The 21,229-nt window shown below is 40.0% G+C and overlaps 1 long non-coding RNA gene across 2 annotated transcripts in view; it reads left to right on the plus strand.

The window, feature by feature from the left end:
* Positions 1-21,229, plus strand: part of LOC148146965 (uncharacterized) — a 372,591-nt gene that overhangs the window by 189,427 nt on the left and 161,935 nt on the right. The window contains exon 4 of one of the 2 annotated variants that reach the window (XR_015760167.1): positions 14,280-14,791. The exons of the other annotated variant lie outside the window; for it this stretch is intronic. This is a non-coding gene — a long non-coding RNA (uncharacterized LOC148146965). Of the gene's footprint in view, positions 1-14,279; positions 14,792-21,229 lie in introns of those variants that run through there. 2 annotated transcript variants of the gene reach the window in all.

Below are 21,229 nucleotides of genomic sequence, written 5' to 3' on the forward strand. Positions count from 1 at the left end.
GACAATTGATAATGGTTACCATGAAGTGATATTTTATTCCAAGATTTTTTATTGAATTCAAATTTCACCACTTGACAAAATGTTAGCCTCAGGTTTTGGATTACAGTGACATCACCACTATGTTACCAACTCCCCCGATTCACAAACTAGTCAGATGGTTCAGAGATGAAAGATCAAAATAATTACCTGTTTTGAACAATAACCACTACTAACATGAGCTAATAGAATCTCTCTGAAATGTACAAATGAGCAGAATGTGTCAAGTATCTGAGCATGTGTTATGATCCCAGCTGATGGAAATACTGGATAATTCAGACCCGAGAGTGAAACCTGGCTTGAGCGATCACAACTTTATTTTTGCAGTTTGTTGCTGTGGTGGTTAGTCACTAAAACACATTCACATAAGGCTATCAATGCTCTTCAATACAAAAGGAAAAAGAAAAGCAATTTATACATTTGGTAGCTTAGAGAGAGCTTCACATAAACATTAAAACAAAATTTCAACCTGTTTCCTAGCTACACGCTATGCAGCTACTCAATCCACAGAAGTATCATTCTTCTTTCAAATCTTTAGGTTCCTACTTCACTGGCTCTTTCCAGTTTTCCCTTTTGGACTACTGAGGCAGTTTTATGATGTATGCCGGCTTGAACCTCCTTTCAGTTCTGTTGTCCAAAACCTCTTTTCTGTTCTGACAATTTGAAAACTTCTGAACTTGGAGGTTTGACAAACTAGTTCGGATGAAAACTGTTCTCTTGAACTGGAAACATGATTCTTTTGCTCACAGAAAGCTGTCATTGTGAACCGAAGTCCTGATTCTTCCGAACTGAAGTCAAATCCAAACTAAAGGCCCCGGTCTGTTTTCTCGGTTTGTCAGATGATCCTTCCAAATATCATCCATCCTCACTGCTATCATTGATTCCTTGATTTGATCAATATTGTGATCAGCCCTGTCTCACTTTCTGTCTTGTCTGAATACCCTATAACCAGAAGTGTCTAGCTGTCAAAGCTACCAATCTTTCAGACAGGTATTGGTCATAGCAAGGATATCAAATCCCCACACGTCTATCTTGTTAATTTTAAATCTGAGACAGATTTTTTTTTTGTTAAATTAAGGTATTAAGGGGTGTTGGCCAGAAATAGGTATATGGAGTTATGCTGCAGATCAGGTGTGATCCCATTGAATGGCAGAACAGGTCAAGGGACTGAATGGCCGATTCCTATTCCTATGTTCTGTGCCCTCAGCTCATTTAGTTTATTCCTCAAGCCCTTTGCATTAAAATATATTCCACCTTCTTAAACTTGTTTCTTATTTTTATATATATTTATTGAAAAATTTTTACTTTTTACTAAAAAACCCGAAAAGTTAAAAAGTACAAATAGAAAGAATATTGCATTGTTATATTACAGTAATATTACAATAAACCACCCATTATTGTTCAAGATACAGTCATCTCATATTTACTTTACTTAACCCGAACTAGAATAAACTCAAATTAAATAAAATAGTATTAAATGAAGTTGCAATTCACTAAAAATTAAATTACATTACACTACACTACATTACTCCACTCGCCACACCTCCACTGAAGCTCCCATGCATGGGAACAACAGTTACTAGGCCTCTTGCCCCCCACCCTCGGGTTCCAGACCACCATATATGGCCGTTGCGTCTACATAAAGGCCTTAATCAGTATCACCGATAGGTCCAGGTTTAGCTAATTTAGAAAAGGCCACTACGTCTTCCAAAATTGCTCTGTTCCATGGCATACCATACTTGTCAGATAATTTTGACGGACATGCTCCATCACAAGTCCGCACTTCCCCACAAGACCTGGAGATTTTTCTGATATCCAATTCATTACGATGTTCTTTCTCGCACAGTGTCTAAGAATGTTAAATAACCTCTTCCCATGCTCATCCAGAGAGAGCAGATTCAGTCGTCCCAAAAAGGAGAGATACCAGATCTTCCTTAACTTCCATTCCTAGGATAATCTCCAGCTCATTCACTATGGCACCCCAGTATCTGTGAATCTTATAGCAGGACCAAAAGTAATGTGTGAGGGTGCCTATGCTAATTTTATATTTGGGGCATTTCAGAGAAGATCCTTTCTTAAACTTTGCTAACCTCTCTGGTGCCATATGGGCCCTGTGAAGGATTTTCAATTGTGTCGCTTGTGCTTTTTTGCATATTGAAATTTTCTTTACATTCGCTCATATATCCTCCCATGTTTCCGATGAGATTTCTTCTCCTAACCCCTGATTCCAGATCTCATGGAGTCTCTCCATATCCCCCAAGGCGTTCCCTCTCTGCAGATGATATATGGTACTAACCAAGAGAGCACCCCTGCACCGGAGCACTCTTCTCTCTATATCCAACTTGTAGGGCTGGGCCAAGAGAGTGGTCATCTTCTGTGTATAATTCCTAACCTGGAAGTATTGGAAAGATCCCTACTTGGAATCCCACATTTCTGACTTAATTGGTTGAAAGAAATCGAGACCGCTCCCTCGAATAAATCTCCCAAACAGGAGATTCCCTTATTCTCTCATGCTCTAAAGCCAGAGTCCAGTGACCCGGTCTAAATCAATGGGGTGAAGGGCAAAGTCTGAAGCAAATTGGCCCTTACCCTGCTGCATTATCCTCCAAGCTTTTACCGTACTTGGGTGCTCAACCACAGATCTCATCTTATCTATAAACAGTAAGTTGATGAGGGGACATCTCGCCTGGAAGGCCTCAACATCAAGCCATATCAACCTCAAGTCCTTACACACCCATTCACCCACATATGACAGCACGGCGCCTATTTGGTATCTCTTCAGATCTTGGAGGTCCACTGCCCCATATCCTGCAGTAGTTGTAACTTGGTAAGTTTAATTAGGGGGCGCCTACAGCACCAGATAAATGATCCAAGCCAACCGGCAAACCTCGGTAGCACCTCATTGGAACATAACAATGGCAGCATCCTCATGGGATATAATAACCGAGGAAGGACATTCATTTTAATTGAGGCTATATGGCCTAACCATGATATGAGTATCCCTCTCAGCACTGCAAGTCCTGATTTAGTCTCTCAAACATCTGTACAAAGTTCTGTACAGTTGACGGAAGGGGTTGGGAAATAAACATTCCAGATAGACAAAACCTTTCTGTGACCATCTAAAAGGAAACTCCATTCCATCCACCAGCTTCGGTATTTTCACCAATCCCCCCACAGGCATGACTTACAACTTTGCAAAATTTATCCTGTCTCCCTGACGGCTGCCTCTCCCCACACCAATTGCTCAATTTAACCCCATTCGTGAAAACCGCCACCGTGGGGTCTCAGTACAACACTGCCACCCACTTGGCGAAGGCCCCTCCCAGACCATAGCGATCTAGAACAGCAAAGAGATATGACCATTCCACCCGATCCAAAGCCTTTTTCTGCATCCAAGGAGACCACCAAGCCCAGAATCAGTCTCTGCTGACATATTTGCACTGTGTTCAGTACCTGCCTGATATGGTTGGAGGAGCTGCGGCCCTTGATAAAACCCATCTGGTCCTCTTTTATAATAATGGGCAGCACCTTCTCCAACCTCAGAGCCAATACCTTTGATAAAATTTTGAAGTCTACATTCAACAATGTGATAGGTCTGTGTGATGCACAGTCCTCGGGGTCTTTCCTTTTCTTTAAAATAAGGGAGATATTGGCCTCCCTAAGAGATGGTGGAAGGCAGTGCTGACTATTCGAATGACTATACATCTCCAGAAGTGGTTCAGCTAACACATGTATAAACCCCTTGTAAAATTCACTTGGGAATCCATCTGGACCACCTTGGAGCTGACTTACTGCCTCTTGCACCTCTTGTATTATCAGAGGTGCATTTAAAAAGGAGGCCTGATCTATGTTTATATCAGGGAGGTCCAAGTTTTCAAAAAAGGATTCCATTCTCGCTACTCCATCCCCACAGCCATCCAACCAGTATAACTCTGCATAGATTTAATGAAATCTGGCATTCATCTTTTTCAGCTCGCGAGTGATGTTGCCAGTTCTATACCTAATAGACACAATGGATTGTGGAGCACTTTTCTACCTAGCCAGATAAGCAGGTATCTACCTGGCATATCCCCATATTCAAACAGCCTTGCTTTGCAAAGGAGACCCCTCTCTTTGCCACTTGTGTGAGCACTGAGTCCAGAGCTGCCTGGAGAGCCGTGACCCATTGTAATTTGACCGCGGATGCTCTGGTATAATATGCCAATTCGGCTGCCTTCAGCTGGGCCTCAGGCATCCACTGCTGCTCTCCTCTCTGGCTCCTTCTCATTGTTGAGTATGAAATAATCAGACCCGTTAAGAATGCTTTGGTGGTCTCCCAAAGCACCGTTGGATTACTAGCCATACCCCGATTGATGTCCCAAAAAGCCCTGAACTCCCTTGTAATGTACTGAACAAGTTGCCATCCTTCAACAGAAACAAATCCATGCGCCAGTGCCATGTGTCTATTCCACTACCCTTGATCTTAACATCCAAATACCCTGCCGCATGGTCCAAAATAGTTATGTTCCCAATCTTGCAGGCCAACACCAAATCCAAACAAACCGACAGAACAAAGAACATATCAATTCTTGTGTGGTTTAGAGTAAAAGGTAAAATCCCTCCCATTCAGGTGGAGACACCTCCACACATCCACTAGCCCCAACTCCTCACACAAGTCCACTAACTGTCTAGATTGCAGGGGTGTACCTGACAGACCCCTTAGCATCCTGTCTACCCGAGGGTCCATGAGACAATTAAAGTCTCCTCCTATAATTGTATGGTGCACCCCAAGAGCAATTAATTTAGAGACTGTGTCAACTAGAAATTTAAGAGGATGGGCCAGGGGACAGTAAGAGTTCAGGATGCCATATTCTTCTCAGTGTACCAGAGCCTTAAGAATGATGAACCATCCATATTCATCCTTGATTTGGTCTATCACCTGAAATAGGAGGTTCGTCGTACCAGTACGGTCACTCCTCTGCTTTTGGAGTTAAAGGAGGAAAAGAATACCCTATCTGTAACCTCAAATGTTCCCTATCAGATAAATGTGCCTCTTGCAACAGAGCGATGTCAACCCTTTCCTTCTTAAGATTTGAGAGCACCTTTTTCCTTTTAATGGGGGAATGACTCCCCTTTATATTCCAGGTGCGCCACCTGAACAGATCGCTAGCCATGACTGCAGCCTGCAGTCCCCTGAGAGAAAGAAGCCCATTCAATGGGTGATGAGTGGAAAAAAACATAGACTTTATCAAAATTAAAGACTATTCCTACAAACACAACTAAAACTACTAAAACTAAAAAACTAACCACTGCTCCTAACTTAAGCAAATAAATACAAACCACAAATCTCCAGAGATCTCCCCCCTCACCCACAGGGGGAAATTCACTCCCAACCTTAAAGCCATCCTGGCTCCTTCCAGTTAAGGCCGCGGCTATGGGAACAAAACATGTTGTTTATATTCCTGTAAGTTAACAGTGTACGCCCACGCCTCCCCCTCCACATCTCAACCCCATACATCTTTACACCAAAGAAGTAACCACCCCTCACCCAGAAAAACAGAGCAGTAGAACAGATAACTACCAAATGGATACAATATAAAACAAACCAGATTTTACACCAAAGCAATACCAAGCCTATAAGACCGGAGAAAACAAAAGGGAAAAGAGCAAATAAAGAGAAGATAACAAAAAATATTATGCCATTGTCCGTACACATCTTTCCCTCTTTCCCCCTCGATCCACGTCTTTTATTTCAGTGAGTTCAAAAATTATTTTGCTTTTTCCGCTGAGTCGAAGTTATAGACAGTTCCCCCATAATTAAAATGTAGCTCTGCTGGGTGCCTCAGAGAATATTTAATATTTAAGTCTCTTAATTTTTTCTTTACATCATCAAAAGTCTTTTTTTTTAATTAAGGCCTCAGAAAAGTCTTGAAAATACATTGTCCTTGAACCTTTATAAACCAGAGCCTGCGGATCTCCTCCCAGTCTTCTGGCTGTTTCTCTATTGACTGCTTTTCTATATAGTGCTGGAGGTGCACTAGGATTGGGCGGGGCACTGATCCAGCCCAGACCTGTACAGTGCGATCAAGTGGGCCCGCTCCACATTCACCCAACCTGACTTGATCTCCAGCCCCAGGAACTCCGGGAGCCACCTCTCAAGAAATTTAATTAGGTTTTTGCCCTCCTCACGCTCTGGAAGACCCATGACACTAAGTGTGTTCTCCGAACTCTGTTTGAGGTCTCTACTTGTTCCAGTAAGGCCCGAACCTTGCCTGCCAAGGTTCGGACCCACCCCTCGGAGGTCTCCATCGTGGTCTCCGAGGCCATGGTTCTTTGTTCCACCACTTCCACGTGGCAATCCAGAGCCCGGATCGGTTCCAGAGTTGTTTCGATTTTTTCACAGAGTTTTGCAAACTCTGTGAGTAGATGCTACTCCTCCACAGAAATTAAAGGTGCTGCCATGGGAGTTAGATTTGATTAGATATTAGATTAGATTCCCTACAGTATGGAAACAGGCCCTTCGGCCCAACAAGTCCACACCGACCCTCCGAACAGTAACCCACACACACCCATTTCTCTTCCCTATATTTATTCCTAACTTATGCACCTAACACTATGGGCAATTTAGCACGGCCAATTCACCTGACCTACACATCTTTAGATTTGAGGCAGCGGCTGCGGGTGTGCTTGACATTGTAGGGGAGTGTCCTGCCTGCTGCACTCCCCCAGCTCCCTTTCCTTTAAGATGTCTTCATTTCAACTCCAGAGCCTCCAAATCCTAATTTAAAGGGGTTCTAGGTGCTCTACCTGCTTTATATTAAAGATTTTCCTCAGGGGTGACTAATGTTGGGGGTGGGGGTGGGGAAAGTAGGTGTCCACCTTGCCCGAAGTATGGCACAGAGCCCAAAACAGCAGACTTCTCAGACTGCTGCCAAGTTGAATCCCAAACTTGTTTCTTTCTTACCCAGCTTATGTTTCCTCTCCCTTCCACACCAGGTAGCTCACACATTAACTTCTAATTCAGCTTCGCCTCTCTCTGAACTCCTTGTCAGTCTCCCACCCACCTGCCAATCTAATTTGAATTCACTCCAACAAGACTAGTAAACCTCGCCCTAAGGAAGTTATTCCCATTCCTGATCTGATACAATCCATCCAACTTGTACACTTAGAACTCCCCTCTCCAGAAATGGTCGCAATGCCTCAGAAATCTAAAGCCTCATCCTGTGCCATGTCTCTGGCTGTGCATTCATCTGCTCTGTCAGTCTATTCCCATATTCGCTATTGTGTGTCTCAAAGTAATTTGGAGAGTACTACCTTTGAAGTCCTGCTTTGCAGTTTCCTACCTAATACCCTAAAGTCTGATTGCAGAACCTCATGTCTATTTCTTCCTATGTCATTGGTCCCAATTTCTACCGCAACCCTTGGTTGCTCGCCCTCCCCTTTCAGAATGTCCTTCAGCCATTCTATGACATTCATTAACCTGGAGCTCTGAAGGCAACATACCACCCTAGAGTCACATCTTTGGCTGCAAAAGTAGCTGCTTACTAGCCCCTCACTATTTAATCTCCTACTACTTCTGTCGTTACACACTTTTTGTTCTTCCATAATGAAATAAGTAAATTATAAAGAAAATAATAAGCTTCCATTGTAGTATGCTATGTTATATTCAATTGCTGAAAATAATTGGGACACTAATTGCAAAAGCAAAAATGCTTAAGAAATCCTCAAATGTCACTTGATGAAAAGAGACCATAGCCCATCAGGTGATAGTTCCATCTGAGTAACATAATGACATCTTTTTTTGTATGGCTCACCAATATTTGAATGGCAAGTAATTTTGGTATTCGGAAAACATTGGCTAAAATACCAAAACATTCTTATTGATCAAGCTTGCATATGCATATGGAAGACGGATAAATATCTGCCAATGCATTACATTTCGCAAGATGTACCATGCATGTCAAGTAATGGGAAAACTATAACCAGCCATTGAAATTTTGCTCTTATTTCCAACACCAACTTTTTCAGAATTGTTTTGCAAGATGTTATGTAGGACCCTTATATAAAACTAGAAGGAGGAATTAGTATCTTTTAAAAATTACACATATTTCAATGAGAATTCCTACTATGGTTTTGAGAAAATTAAGGCAAAAATCATAGTGGGGAAGTTAATTCAATTTTTTTTTTAAAAGTTAAGGATTACCCAAAGAAGTACAATAAGATCAAAGTTCAACATTTATGTCACAAGTATTCAAAGAAAAATTAAATATTTGGGAATAAAACAATTTAGCTCTTCAGCTTATTATCTACAATCTCAAGGATCATTGTAAAGATGGCATTAAACTTTGATGACCATGATTAGAGCTTATTCTTGGGATTGTCCTAATGATTGTGATAAAAGAATCCCTTGTTACTATTTGCTATGAGGGCTGCTCCTAATGAATCCACATAATCAGTCCTTTTGAACTATTGTAATGGTGTGAAGTTAGAGGAAAACTGAAATAAATTAAAGAAAATGTTATAAGTCAAAGCTCAGAGATGACACTTCCGACTGATGTGTCACGTTTTGGAAAGAAAATAATCAAAGTGTATAAGTTGGCCAAAAGCATTTGAAGAGTGTTCAACAAACAGTGAGGCTAGGGCAGATAAAGAGGCGTAGGCTTGGAATGTTGTTGCTAGAGACACTGTGTTAGTCCTGATATCTGTCTCTGGGGAAGAATTAAAAGCTCGGTTCATTGGACCTTATCAAATCAAAAAGAAACTCAATGATGTGAATTATATAGTGCATTTGAATGAATGCCAACAGAAGTATTTAACTTTGGAAAAGAGATTTTGCTTTTGGTATTGGATCTACAATATTTTGAATTCAACATATCAAAAAACGCTGCAGAGACTTTTATTTGTATGGATCATAGTCCTTACCTTCCCTTTTCACAACAAAAATTTGAAACTGTTCCATTGGAGTTTAAGGTGTACAACAATACAGTTTGAAAGTTTCTCATATAATAAAAGACAACTTTGTAAAGCATGTTCTATCAAGAGTAAATATGAAGGACAACAAATATCATGATCAAAACAGACCGTAAAATATGCTTGTTATGAAAAGACCTTGTGCATTTAAGGTAAATATATTGTTACTGACAAAGTAAAATCTGTATATATAGAAAATGTGTAGGAAATAATAGAAAATGAAAATGCTTCTTAAAATAACTTTTATTTTTTCTGTCTTTGGGGAGGTTTACTGAGGTCTTATAATATAATACTCCATGGAAAGTGAGGTTCAAAAGTGGAAAAAGTAGATTTCAGTTTTCAGATTTCTGAAGACCAGGCTTCATTTTTGTGGTCAGAAAGCTGGAGACAGCACTACCAAGAAATCATGTGGGGTTAGCTAAATGACTCGCAAGCCGCCAGGGCAATAATTGCTAAGGGCTTTTCTGATTTAAGGTTCATAACCCCGAGAGAGAGAGAGATGGGCCCAGAAGCAAGATTATTCATTCAGAGAAAAGAAGACCTTAATAGCAGACCTCTGTTATTAGCAGTCCAGGAAGTCGTGGCAAAGGGAAAAAGTTTTTAGTTGCCTGGAAAGAAGTAATGGACAGAAGGCAGTGAGGGTATCAGAAAGGGTGACATTCGACAAAGCTATAGAAGATGTGAGTTAAAGGAATACATAAATAGTAAGTGAACTGAATTAGCAGCTTGTTTAAAGGTCTCAGGAAAAGACATCAACTAAAAAAAAAGTAGGTAAATGCAGAAATCTGTTAAAATTTACAGATTATTACTGTGACAACTAATAAAGGGCTTTAGTGTGAAGACAGGGTGACACTTAAGGTTTCGTCTCTGTACGGTTATTGAAAGCGCTGAATCTTTTTGATATCTCTATTAGACCATTTCAAATCATTCTTTTATAGTATAACAGAGTTTCAGCTTTGTTTTGTGTATATGTTTTAATGTGCTTTTATTAAAAGAATGCTGTCTGGATAGCCTGTTGTGAATATGCCAGTGACTAACTTCCATGTTAAAAACAGACATGAAAACAATGTTATAATCTATCAAGCCAGGTCTCACTCTGGGGTCTGACTTGAGCAGTACCACTATTAGTTGCAACTAAAACATTTTCTTAACCTAAGGAAACATGCCTGAATAAATTCATTCAACCTTAGAATCATAAATACTGGGACATTAATGGATTAGAGTACATACTTATTTTCAGTTAATTCAAGTTGGCCCTTTTATTGCAAAATTTGATGAGGAAGAAGGAAAGGCATTCTTCAGTTCCTCTGAAAATGTTGGCACAGCAGTTACGATGACGAGAGGACATCTGGACTCTGCTGTTGCAGAGTAGGCTGCCCGTTGCCTAAAAAGAGTTCATCTAGTTATCGAAGTGGCAAAAAATGCTATTTTGAACACATATGAACTTTTGTCATAGGAGTATGGTCTGAAATGGCCTCTCCAAGATCTTTTAAAACATGGAAATCTGATAATAACTGTGTCCAGGAGAGTAGCTAGACTAAACAGTTCAACATAGAGCTCAGCAAAACAAGACCAAACTCGTTTGTGTGTGTGTGTGTGTGTGTGTGTCACCTAGCTTTTTTTAAGCTTGGGAATATTGTTTTGATAAATTTATCTCATTCATTGCATAACTTTGGGAAACATGCCTAAGCAAATTCTTCATAGCTATGAAACATAAATAGTGAGAAATCACAGAATGACCAAAACTAAATTCTAAAACTAAAATCTATTACAATTAAAAGAGTGAGAGATGGGAGTGACTAATTCCATCCCTCCTCACCTGCTCATAATATGAACGCAATCATAGATTTTGACTCCATTGATGTTGCATTGCACATTTATAAAGTTGTCAAGACTTGTTAGATATTTTGTTTTTGTTAATAAAGACTGTGCTGTTTTAATAAAATCACTGTTTCCTTTTTTTGTGTTGAAACTCAGAAGTGTTGTGAGTAAAACATGCTATGACTAGCTACATGGTGACCACCTTCATTCGTCAGGTGGTGTGAAACTGGCCTCAACTGTGAAGAGGTTTACCTCATCCCAGTGCAAGCTACAATGACGCTTTGGATAGAAGGAGACATGTAGATAGTCACAATGCAATTAACAGTATGCCTTAAGAGCAGTTCTATGTACGTTATGAACACCCTTCGTGAACAGCATCAGTCTGCTTGCTGCAGAAACTCTGGTCTTCTCATCTCATGAGAACTCCTGTCAAGTTCGGATACAATTTTGCAGCAACCTGGTTACTCAATTCAAAGAAATCAACTGTGTTTAAAAAAGAGCAAAAAACATAATGGATTTTAAATGTCATTGAAAAATGTCTATTCCCAGGATGTGCATTAGCAAAACATTTGAGAACCCATAGTATACAACCTGAGATTGAATGTAAAATGTTTGTTCATTCAGACTGAGTGCTTTATGAAGTATGTATTGTGCACTCTGAAACTAGCTCAGTTTATGAGTTTGTAACTGTCTCCAGGAAACTAAAATAATAGTGGCATTAAACAGATTTGCTTGAAACTGCTTAAAATGATGTACCTGCTTTGTAGATGAAAAATGGGTTTTAAAACATCCCACAATGAGGGAGGTAAGAATGTGCACAGTCTGTAACACTTACAATAATTGATAAACTGAGAAAAAGAGGGGATCAGGGACTAAGCCTGTAAAAGATGTTAGGACCTTTATATTTGCCAGTATTGAGCTTGATGTTTTTTTCTGAGGGAGGCTTTACAAAATTGCTCTTCCCTGAACACAATTGATGCTGGATCAGTTGTCGTTAGGAAAATGTTGTCAGTTTTTGGCTTATCCAGTGGTTGTCAAAGGGCCACCATCCAAAAAAAGGTGGGTTTATTCATATACAGCTCTCGGCTTGAAGAACCAGGATGATCAGGAGGGATCCTTCCAGCTAGACTGCAGTGCCAAATTCTCCTTATTATTGCTTTCATTGAGGTCTAAAATTCAATGCTGAATCACTGGCAAGCTACCTAGGTGTACCTCAAGCTGTTGCCCAATATCCTGAGCACTTAAGGCTTACCTATTTGAGTGCAGAATTGTTACTTTATACTAGAAATGGAATTGGCACCTAGCTACACCTTGTGATAAATCTAATAACTAGCTAAGGTGGAGGCCAATTCATTATTAATTTAATGTGAACTAGTGAAACAATGCTAAATCTGAAGTTACAGCACTGTTATCAAACAGCCAACAATTGGACAATATGGAAATTTACTTCTGATTGAGAGATTTCATTGCTACATCTAAGGAATGATTTTAATTTGCAGTGAGAATTACAATTACAAGAGCTGAAGTGGATAGCAAATTTAATTCCCAAACCTTTTTTGTGTACCTTACTCCCGGGTAAAGGTTCTGGGAATGATGTTACCAATGAAGGGTAGAAGTTCAAATTTGTGTGCAATGCATTGTAGGGCAAGCTAGATTAGCACACAAGGGAGACAAGAACATAGGAATATGTTAAAGAACATAGAACATTACAGCGCAGTGTAGGCCCTTCGGCCCTCGATGTTGCCCACCCTGTCATACTAATCTGAAGCCCATCCCACCTACACTTTTCCATGTACGTCCATGTATGTTCATGAGCTTAGGAGGAGGAAAATGGGAGGATTCAATAAAAGTTAATTTTAAAAAGGAATTAAGACTCTAACAATGACCATGAAACTATTGCAGATTGTTGAAAAAAAAACATTTGGTTCACTGATGTTCTTTAGGGAAGGAAACTGCTATCCTTATCTGGTCTGGCCTACATGTGACTCCAGACCCACAGTGGATGTGGATGACCCTTAACTGTTCTCGGGGCAATTAGGGATGGGCAATAAATGCTGGCCTAGCTAGTGAGGCCCATTTTTTTATTTCAAAAATAGATTTTATTCATAAAATATCTTTATATATACACATAGTCACTGAAGCAGTTCACTTCTATACAGTAACATATGAAGTGAAGCCCACATCCTGTGAATGAATAATAAGTTTATGTGAAGCATATGGGACCCAAGTTCGATTCCAGCCTTGGGCGACTGTGTGGAGTTTGCACATTCTCCCTGTGTCTGCGTGGGTTTCCTCCGGGTGCTCCGGTTTCCTCCCACAATCCAAAGATGTGCAGGATAGGTGGATTGGCCATGTTAAATTGCCCGTAGTATTAGGTGCATTAGTCAGACGGAAATGGGTCTGGGTGGGTTACTCTTCGGAGGGTCGGTGTGGACTTGTTGGGCTGAAGGGCCTGTTTCCATGCTGTGGGGAATCTAATCTAATATGCATCAGCTTCAGGGGCTGAATGGCCCTTGTTATTGTGCTAAAAATACCTTTAATTTATTTTGATGTATTTGTACCACTTCACTGTTGTAATATTTCCACACATTTCCTGCAATACAAACTCTATGAAAATAAGGATTTGGATGGAACGCATTTAGAACTAAATTTCTTAATAATTGGTTTTGAAAAATCTGAATTGTCCATCATATTAATGTGCTGGTATTCAACTCGTTCTTTTTGAATGCTGTGTCTATGAGTTTCTTTTCACTGAAAAAAATATCATTTTTTTCTTTGTATTTTCTTTTTGAATTGCTTGGACCCCTGTATCCTTTATTCACAGTGTCCCACATTGGTGCGAAATGCTATTAACTGCACAGAGTGACGCTCAAACATAAATCCAGGTTAATGGCATCTTGAAGGGATTTTGTTCAGACCTACAGAGATGATTGTGCTGCTGACGAGCTCACAGCTCCCCATGCAGATCAGAGGCATTTCAGATTAAATCTAAATTAAAAATTCCCAGGACCGTCTTGTAACTTGAAAGTGCAATTGTTGCTAGTACTGAAATTGCACAAGTGAATAAGTCAGAATTAAGCTGCCCTGTCTATTTTGCAGTATCAGATCTCCTGAATCTCACTGATTTGTTTTTGGTGAGTTGGTGTAGAATTTCGCAAGACAACATGTGGCATGCTTAATTTGCTTAACCGACACTGAACCAGCCTTAACTTGTGTTATGATTATGGGAGGTGGAGGGGAGAGTTGCACCCCTCCATTGCCCCAAGACTGCTTTTACCCTCATTACCATTTCTCGTGGAAAAGAGCTCTTAAAATATGGCCCCAGGTGAGGTTGCAGGGCAAGCAATTGAGTTTGTGAGAAATGGCAAATGTGGAGTGGAGAATCTGATTTGACAGTCCTGGGATTGGTGACAAGACCTCTTTAAATATTTACAAGGTTGCTGATGACACCACTATTGTCGGTTGAATCTCAGATGGTGATGAAACAGACAACAGACAGGAGGTGGAAGACCTGGGAAAATGGTACACTGTGAACAACCTAGCTCTCAATGCCAGCAAAACCAAGGAACCTATTACTGACTTTCAGCGAGATGTTACTCATGCCCCCTGACGCATTAACAGCACAATGGTGGAATGAGTGGAGAGTATCAAGCACCTGGGAGTGGTCATCCTCAACAAGCTTTCTTGGACTCTTCATGTGGACGCACTGGTTACAAAGGCCCAACAATGTCTCTTCTTCCTCAGGCAGCTGAGGAAATTTGGGATGACGGCGAATACCCTTACCAACTTTTATAGGTGCGCCATCGAGAGCATTCTGTTTGGATGTTTCACTACCTGGTATGGCAACTGGACCATTCAAGATCAGACACCATTACAGAGAGTGGTGAACTCGGCCTGGACAATCACAAAGGCCAACCTCCCATCTATAGAATCCACCTACCAGGCCCGCTGTCAAGGAAAGGCTGCCACCATTCTCAAAGATCCATCCCACCCTGGCAATGTTTTTCTACAACCTCTACCATCGGGGAGAAGGTACAGAAGCCTGAACACACGCACCAACTGGTTTCGAAACAGTTTCTACCCTACTGTTTATAGAATACTGAATGGACACAAACTCTTAACATTCGCCTGTACCTGTGTTTTTGGTTTTGCCGCTGTGTACCTATTATTTATTTATCTATGCTACTTAACTATGTGATCTGCCTGTATTGCTCACAAGACAAAGCTTTTCACTGTGCCTCGGTACACATGACAGTAAATTTAATTCAATTCAATTCAATATGTGTGTTTTGATTGTCTGACAATGCAACTTAATTCCTCCATTGAAACCAACAGAACTTGCAAAATGGAAGGTGTCCTCAATATATTTTTTGCCCATGTATCCTCATTCTTTGGAACCCTATCCCACCCAAAAGCTCTCTCACTGTCCCCTCCCCCCACAACACTACCCACAATATTCACTCTGAATTGCACCAATTCAGATGGATCCAAATGTGGTCACACCTGAAAAACATTGAGAAATTATTGAAAAGAAAACTTCTTGACAGTAAGGAACACTTTCCTCAGCTGGGTAGATTTCCAACAGATTTCATTGATGCCCATGTAACCAAGTTGGTACTAAAATAACCACCCCCTTGACTATGACAAATACAAATCACAAAACATTCTATTTAATGAATGATGAGATGCTCTGACACCACCACCATTGATTGAGACAGGTAACTGCCCCCTTCTTGCTTTGAGTGGGCACCAATTTCTTCCTTATGTGGGGAAAAGCATGTATGGAGCACAAAGAAACTACTTCAATCAGCTGACCCCTCAAAAAGTGATGCAGTCAACCCAGCATGTAGTTAGTCTAGGTGTGCCTTGAGTTCAAGACCAGTACCTTTACAATCAACATGCTGTAACTTCATCAAGTATATTTGCTTCTGCTCTCAATCCAGCTGATAGTGTGATGAATAGAGTGCACAGTCAGAAATATGGCACCCCAGGTTTCTAGCTCATTGTTATCTTATTCACAAAGAGCATCTCCACTTGACGAAGCTAATTGCATTGTTGGATATTATGTTTCTGTAAGGAGAAAAGTAGCCAAGAAACCTTTGGGGAAATTGGCACACACAGATGCAATCCTGTAATAGAGATTAAAAACAATCTTTTTTTGTAGGACTCTTGAGATCACTGTCACTCTTTGCATCACAGGCCCCTCCTCCTGTATCTCATTCTTATCTCATTAAGAAAGTATCTCTGCCTTTTGGTAGTGTCCTTCTGTCTCAGAGGAACATAGTAATTAGAAGCAGGAATAAGTCATTTGATCATTTGGTCCTTCTCCATTATTCAATAAGATCATGGCTAATCTGGTTGTGGTCTTAACTCTACTTCCCTGTCTGCACCCTTGATACCCTTGTCAATCAAAAATCTATTTAACTTGGGCCTTGAATAAATTTCAAGCAAATTCCATAGCCCAAGTATCCTCTGAGAGAGAGAAAAAAACACCTCTTCTTTGAAAGTCTTAAGCCAGAACCTACCTTTCAAGGATTAGCCTCTTCAGGTACCTGCAACGGGCATCATGTGAAACAACGTTATATTTTATTTTATTCATTCAGGGGGTATGGGACATCATTGGCTGGGTGAGCATTTATATCCCACAGTTAGCTGTCTTTCAGAAGGTGGTGATGAGTTGCCTTCTTGAACCAGTGCAGTCTATGCGCTGTAGGTAGAATCAGAATGCCATTCAGGAGGGAACGCCAGGATATTTACCCAGTGACAGTGAAAGAATGGCAATGTATTTCCAAGTCAGGGTGGCGATTGTCTTGGAGGGGACCTTACAAGTGATGGTCTTCCTATGTACGTAGTGCCCTATCCTTTTTGACGGTAAAGGTTGTGGAAGATGTTATAAAAGGAGCCTTGGTGAACTTCAGCAATGAATTTGTGGCATGTCCATCATTTCACATAGATTGAAGGACATTAATGATGAATCCAAAGATCATTGGAACCCAATATGGACATTTAAAGAACACACATGAATGTATATTAAAAAAACTAAGAACATAATAGGAGCAACAGCAGGCTATTTAACCTTTGCAACCTGTTCCACTATTCATTAAAATTATGATGAATATTGATATAAATTCCACCTTCCTGCACCTTCCTGATATTCCTGGTATTAGTAAGAACTCCATTGGGACCAACTAAAATGGTTCTCATTATTGAGGTTGTACAATAATCCGTTAAAACATTCTGGAACCTTACCCTGAGACGATGCCCTGGAATTCCAGACTCCCCAAATAAGGGAAATGATGTCTTGGCACCAGCCCTGTCTAGCTTCAAAATTCGGTATGCTGTCCTTTTTTTCTGGCAATGTAAAAGTACAATTGTTCTGATCAGGTGGGAGGGGAGAAGGTAAATTCCCAGTGCAATTTTTGTTCAATCCTCTGAATGGGATGGGCATCAAAATCAACCTCCCTTCCCCTCCTCATTCCACCTTCCCTCAGTGCTTCTGATTGATGGACATGTGTGAGTGGCAGCTTATTTATTTACTGAAACAAATCCATAAGCAGCCACTTCTTACCCCAGCACAGCACATTGGGCTTGCTTTTATTTCATTTCAACAGAGCAGGCATTATTCAATTCAGGCGAGGGCAAAGAGTTAGGGAGTAGGGATGATGGACAATTGGCGTCAGATACCACTTAAAATGAACATATTCACGTGTTTACAGCGTAACAGTGAACTGAGAGCAGACTTCAAGCACCAGACCTCTAATACCCACTGGCAGACAGATTGCAGCATGCCTACTGAGCTGTGGCAATTGAGCTCTATCTAGGAATGCAGACTTCCAATGTACATGAAATTGTATTTTCTTTTCAGCCAACAGGACCATCCAAAATATAATAATCTATCTACAAACAGGTCATCAACCAGAACTGCTTAATGGCCAATTTGTGGTTTTCACACCTCTCAACTTACAGAATTTCAAAATCCTGTCCCATGATCATTTTTACCCTGCAGGAGGCTACAGCATCTGTCAAAAGCTGAGGGAAGATTTTCTCAAAAGCTGCGTGAATCTAAGTTGTCCTTGTTTCTGTTCATAACCTAGGAAACAGGATCACATCTATTCCAAAGAACTCTCTTTGCAGCATGTGTAAAATCTGTCTTTGACTAAAAGATCAACCTCTTTCAAAACAGAAGAGAAAAAATACTCTCCCTCAGGTGATGGGTGAAAGCCCCAAAAGCCTTACTCACGAGACATTTCATATTCTATATTTTTCTTGCAAAAAGAAGCGGATAAGGGATTAGGTTTTCAACAACTGAAGGTTGTATTATTGTTGATGAGAAATCCAGATTCTGCAGCTTGGTTTAAATTGTTTGCCCCAGGATACAGCCCTCTTCAGTAAGTTAAAACCTGATCTACCACATGTTTTCTGGTTCGGTGTTAATGTGCTCTAACTCTTTCCCTACCCCATTATTCCAGGCAAGAAACATCATGAACGAGTACTATTGAATATTTATAAACCACAGAACTGTTTTCCCTGCAGTATTGTTTTATCTTAATTTTCTTACTTACAGATGAACTTCATTAGTAAGAACTCCATTGGGACCAACTAAAATGGTTCTCATTATTGAGGTTGTACAATAATCCGTTAAAACATTCTGGAACTGATGGATTTCAGCTCACGTTAACACTATGAGAGCTGAAGGATTCTTGTAGGTTTGTCTTATTCTGCCTACATTTTTAAATTTTAAAAAATTGCACGGCTCATGCTTATCAAACACACTGGAAACATTCTGGAAGATTCAGCCATTGGAAAGACAGCAGCAGAGGTAATGGGTTTTTTTAAAAAATCTACAAAATCTCAAGGGGCTCTTCTATTCAATCCAAATCTTAACAGGAAAAGATTGCTCTTTTCCAATACCGAACTGACACAATTTAAATTTTTGCAGTGCTTTGTCCATGGTTGTCTTTGTTTTTCGTTAGCATTATCTGGGGAGAAGCATAGGTCTTGATTAACAGTTGATTTCCTCAGAGATGTTAGTTAATAGGCTGAAATGTCACGTATCCTTGAGACTTAAACTCTGGCCTGTTACAGCGGATTTGATGTGGAACATAACAACATTGGACATAGAAGCAGTGCTGAAGCATTCAGACTCTTGAGACTACTCTGTCATTCATAAGATTGTGGCTGATCTGGTTGTGGTGTCAACTCCGCTTTCTTGTCTGCACCCCCACCCTCCCACTGCCTGCCCTCCTCCCCACCTTCTCAATTAAAAATCTAACTCCACCTTGATTAAACTCAATGAACCACATGTTTATGGAGGAGGGAATTCCACAGGCTGATGACCCTTTGAGAGAGAAATAAAATCTCATCTTCAACATAAAAGGGAGACTTCCTCTTTAAGCTGTGTCCTGTAGTCCTAGAGGAGTAAACACAGAAAATAGAAGCCAAAGTAAGCCATTTGGCCCATCAAAATTGCTCCACCATTCAAGATGGTCCTGGCTGATCATCTAGCTCAATACCATACTCTCCCCATACAGCTTGATGCCTTTAGTCTCTAGAAAATTATGTTTCTCTTAAATACGTTCAGCGACTTGGCCTCCAACACCTTATGTGGCAGAGAATTACACATTCATTCCACCTGCAGAAATTTCACCTCACCTCAGTCCTAAGTGGTCTACACTGTATCTTGACAAAGCAAGCCCTTGTTCTGAACCCGTCCTAGCAAGGGGAAACATCATTTTCTGCATCCAGTCTATCCCCCTATCAGAATTGTATATGTTTCAATGAGATCCCTTCTCATTCTTTTAAACTTCAGTTAATACAAGGTTAGGTGACCCAATCTATCCTTATACCAAAAATCTGCCATCCCAGACCATATCTGCACTCTGTGCCAAGTATACCTCTTCATAGATAAGGAGACCAAAACTGCTCACAATTCTCCAGGTGTGGTTAATCTTGTACATTTGCAGTAAAATAGCTATTTAATTGTCCTGTCATGTCCATGTTGTCCATTATGAATTCTTTTGTTTCACTACCATTTTTTTATTTTTACATACTTTTAGAAGCTCTTAGAACCTGCTTTCATGCTCTTTTCAAATATATTCAAATACTATATTTTTCTCTTAATAAATCTCTTGGTTCCTTTGCTAAATTCCAAACTTTTCCCAATCTTCAGGCTTTCTACTTTTTCTAGCAACTTTATATGTCTCCTCTCTACAACAAATATGCACCCCACCCCCTCCCAATTATCTACTCTGTGAAATCCCCTCAGGATCTATGTGTGTGAGTAAGATCATCTCTCATTCTCATTCAAGAGTATAGTTTCAACCTATTCAACTATTCTTCATCAAATAAGCCTTTCATTCCAGGAATGAGTTGACTGAATACAATAGACTTCCTTCCAGACTGAAGAATGAATATATTTTCAAAATTAGCAGAAGACAATAGTGTAGTGATAATGTCATTGAACTGATAATCCTGATCATCTGAAAACTGGGGTTCAAACCCAACCTTGTCAATAGGTAGAATTTAAATTCAATTAAAATATCTGGAACTGGAATTTAAAGCTTATTTCAGTAATGGTAATTATTTATTGTAAAAAAGCCATCTTGTTCACGAATGTCCTTTATGGAAATAAATCTGGCCTGAAGTGTGACTCCAATAATGTGGTTCACTCTTAACTGACTTCTGAATTGGCCAAAAACAAAAGCCAGTCAGCTAAAAGAGACAATAAGGGATAGACAATAAACGCTGGCCTTGCCAGTAATGGCCACATCCTGATAATGAATAAGGTAAAGACAACATCTTTTTTATTTTCTTTATTTTGGATTGTGGAGCAAAATGGGAAATTGATTGATTTAAGTCAAGGGCTTTGGAAGGAGTTGCTACACTTCTTGACTTTGGAGGAGGGTGGTATGATGAACCATGTTAAAGGCTGCAGAGAAGTTGAGAAGATCAAGGAAAAGATAATTCATCTTTGTTACTGTCACATGACTATGTACCCTCACAGTTCCCTTCATCCACCCTTAATGAAAAGGCTAAATTTATTGTGAACACCACAACTAAGTGGAGCAATGACTGTACACCACAGATACAGCATTACAGTTATGTTATTACTGAACTACTTTTGAACTTTTTATTAATTTTTACAATTTATTACTATGATTTTGTACTTTTGTATTTCAATAATGCTGGGCTTTTTAGTTCTTTATGTTTTCTCATTTACCTTTCCTATGAATTTGTCCTCAAGAATCTGTACCTGCGTACCTATGTAAATACGATGAAGCTATACGTGGTGACTTGTAAACATTTTACTCTACTCATGTGAGTACATGTGACAATAAAGCTAATTCAATTCATCAAAAAGACACATTGGCAGCTGCCTGTACAAAGATGACTTTGCCCATTTGTTCACAGAACAGGGCAAAGA

Source organism: Chiloscyllium plagiosum, unplaced genomic scaffold (assembly GCF_037043375.1).
Source record: "Chiloscyllium plagiosum isolate Xiang-an unplaced genomic scaffold, Cpla_swu_hap1 HiC_scaffold_18, whole genome shotgun sequence".
NCBI lineage: Eukaryota > Metazoa > Chordata > Chondrichthyes > Orectolobiformes > Hemiscylliidae > Chiloscyllium > Chiloscyllium plagiosum.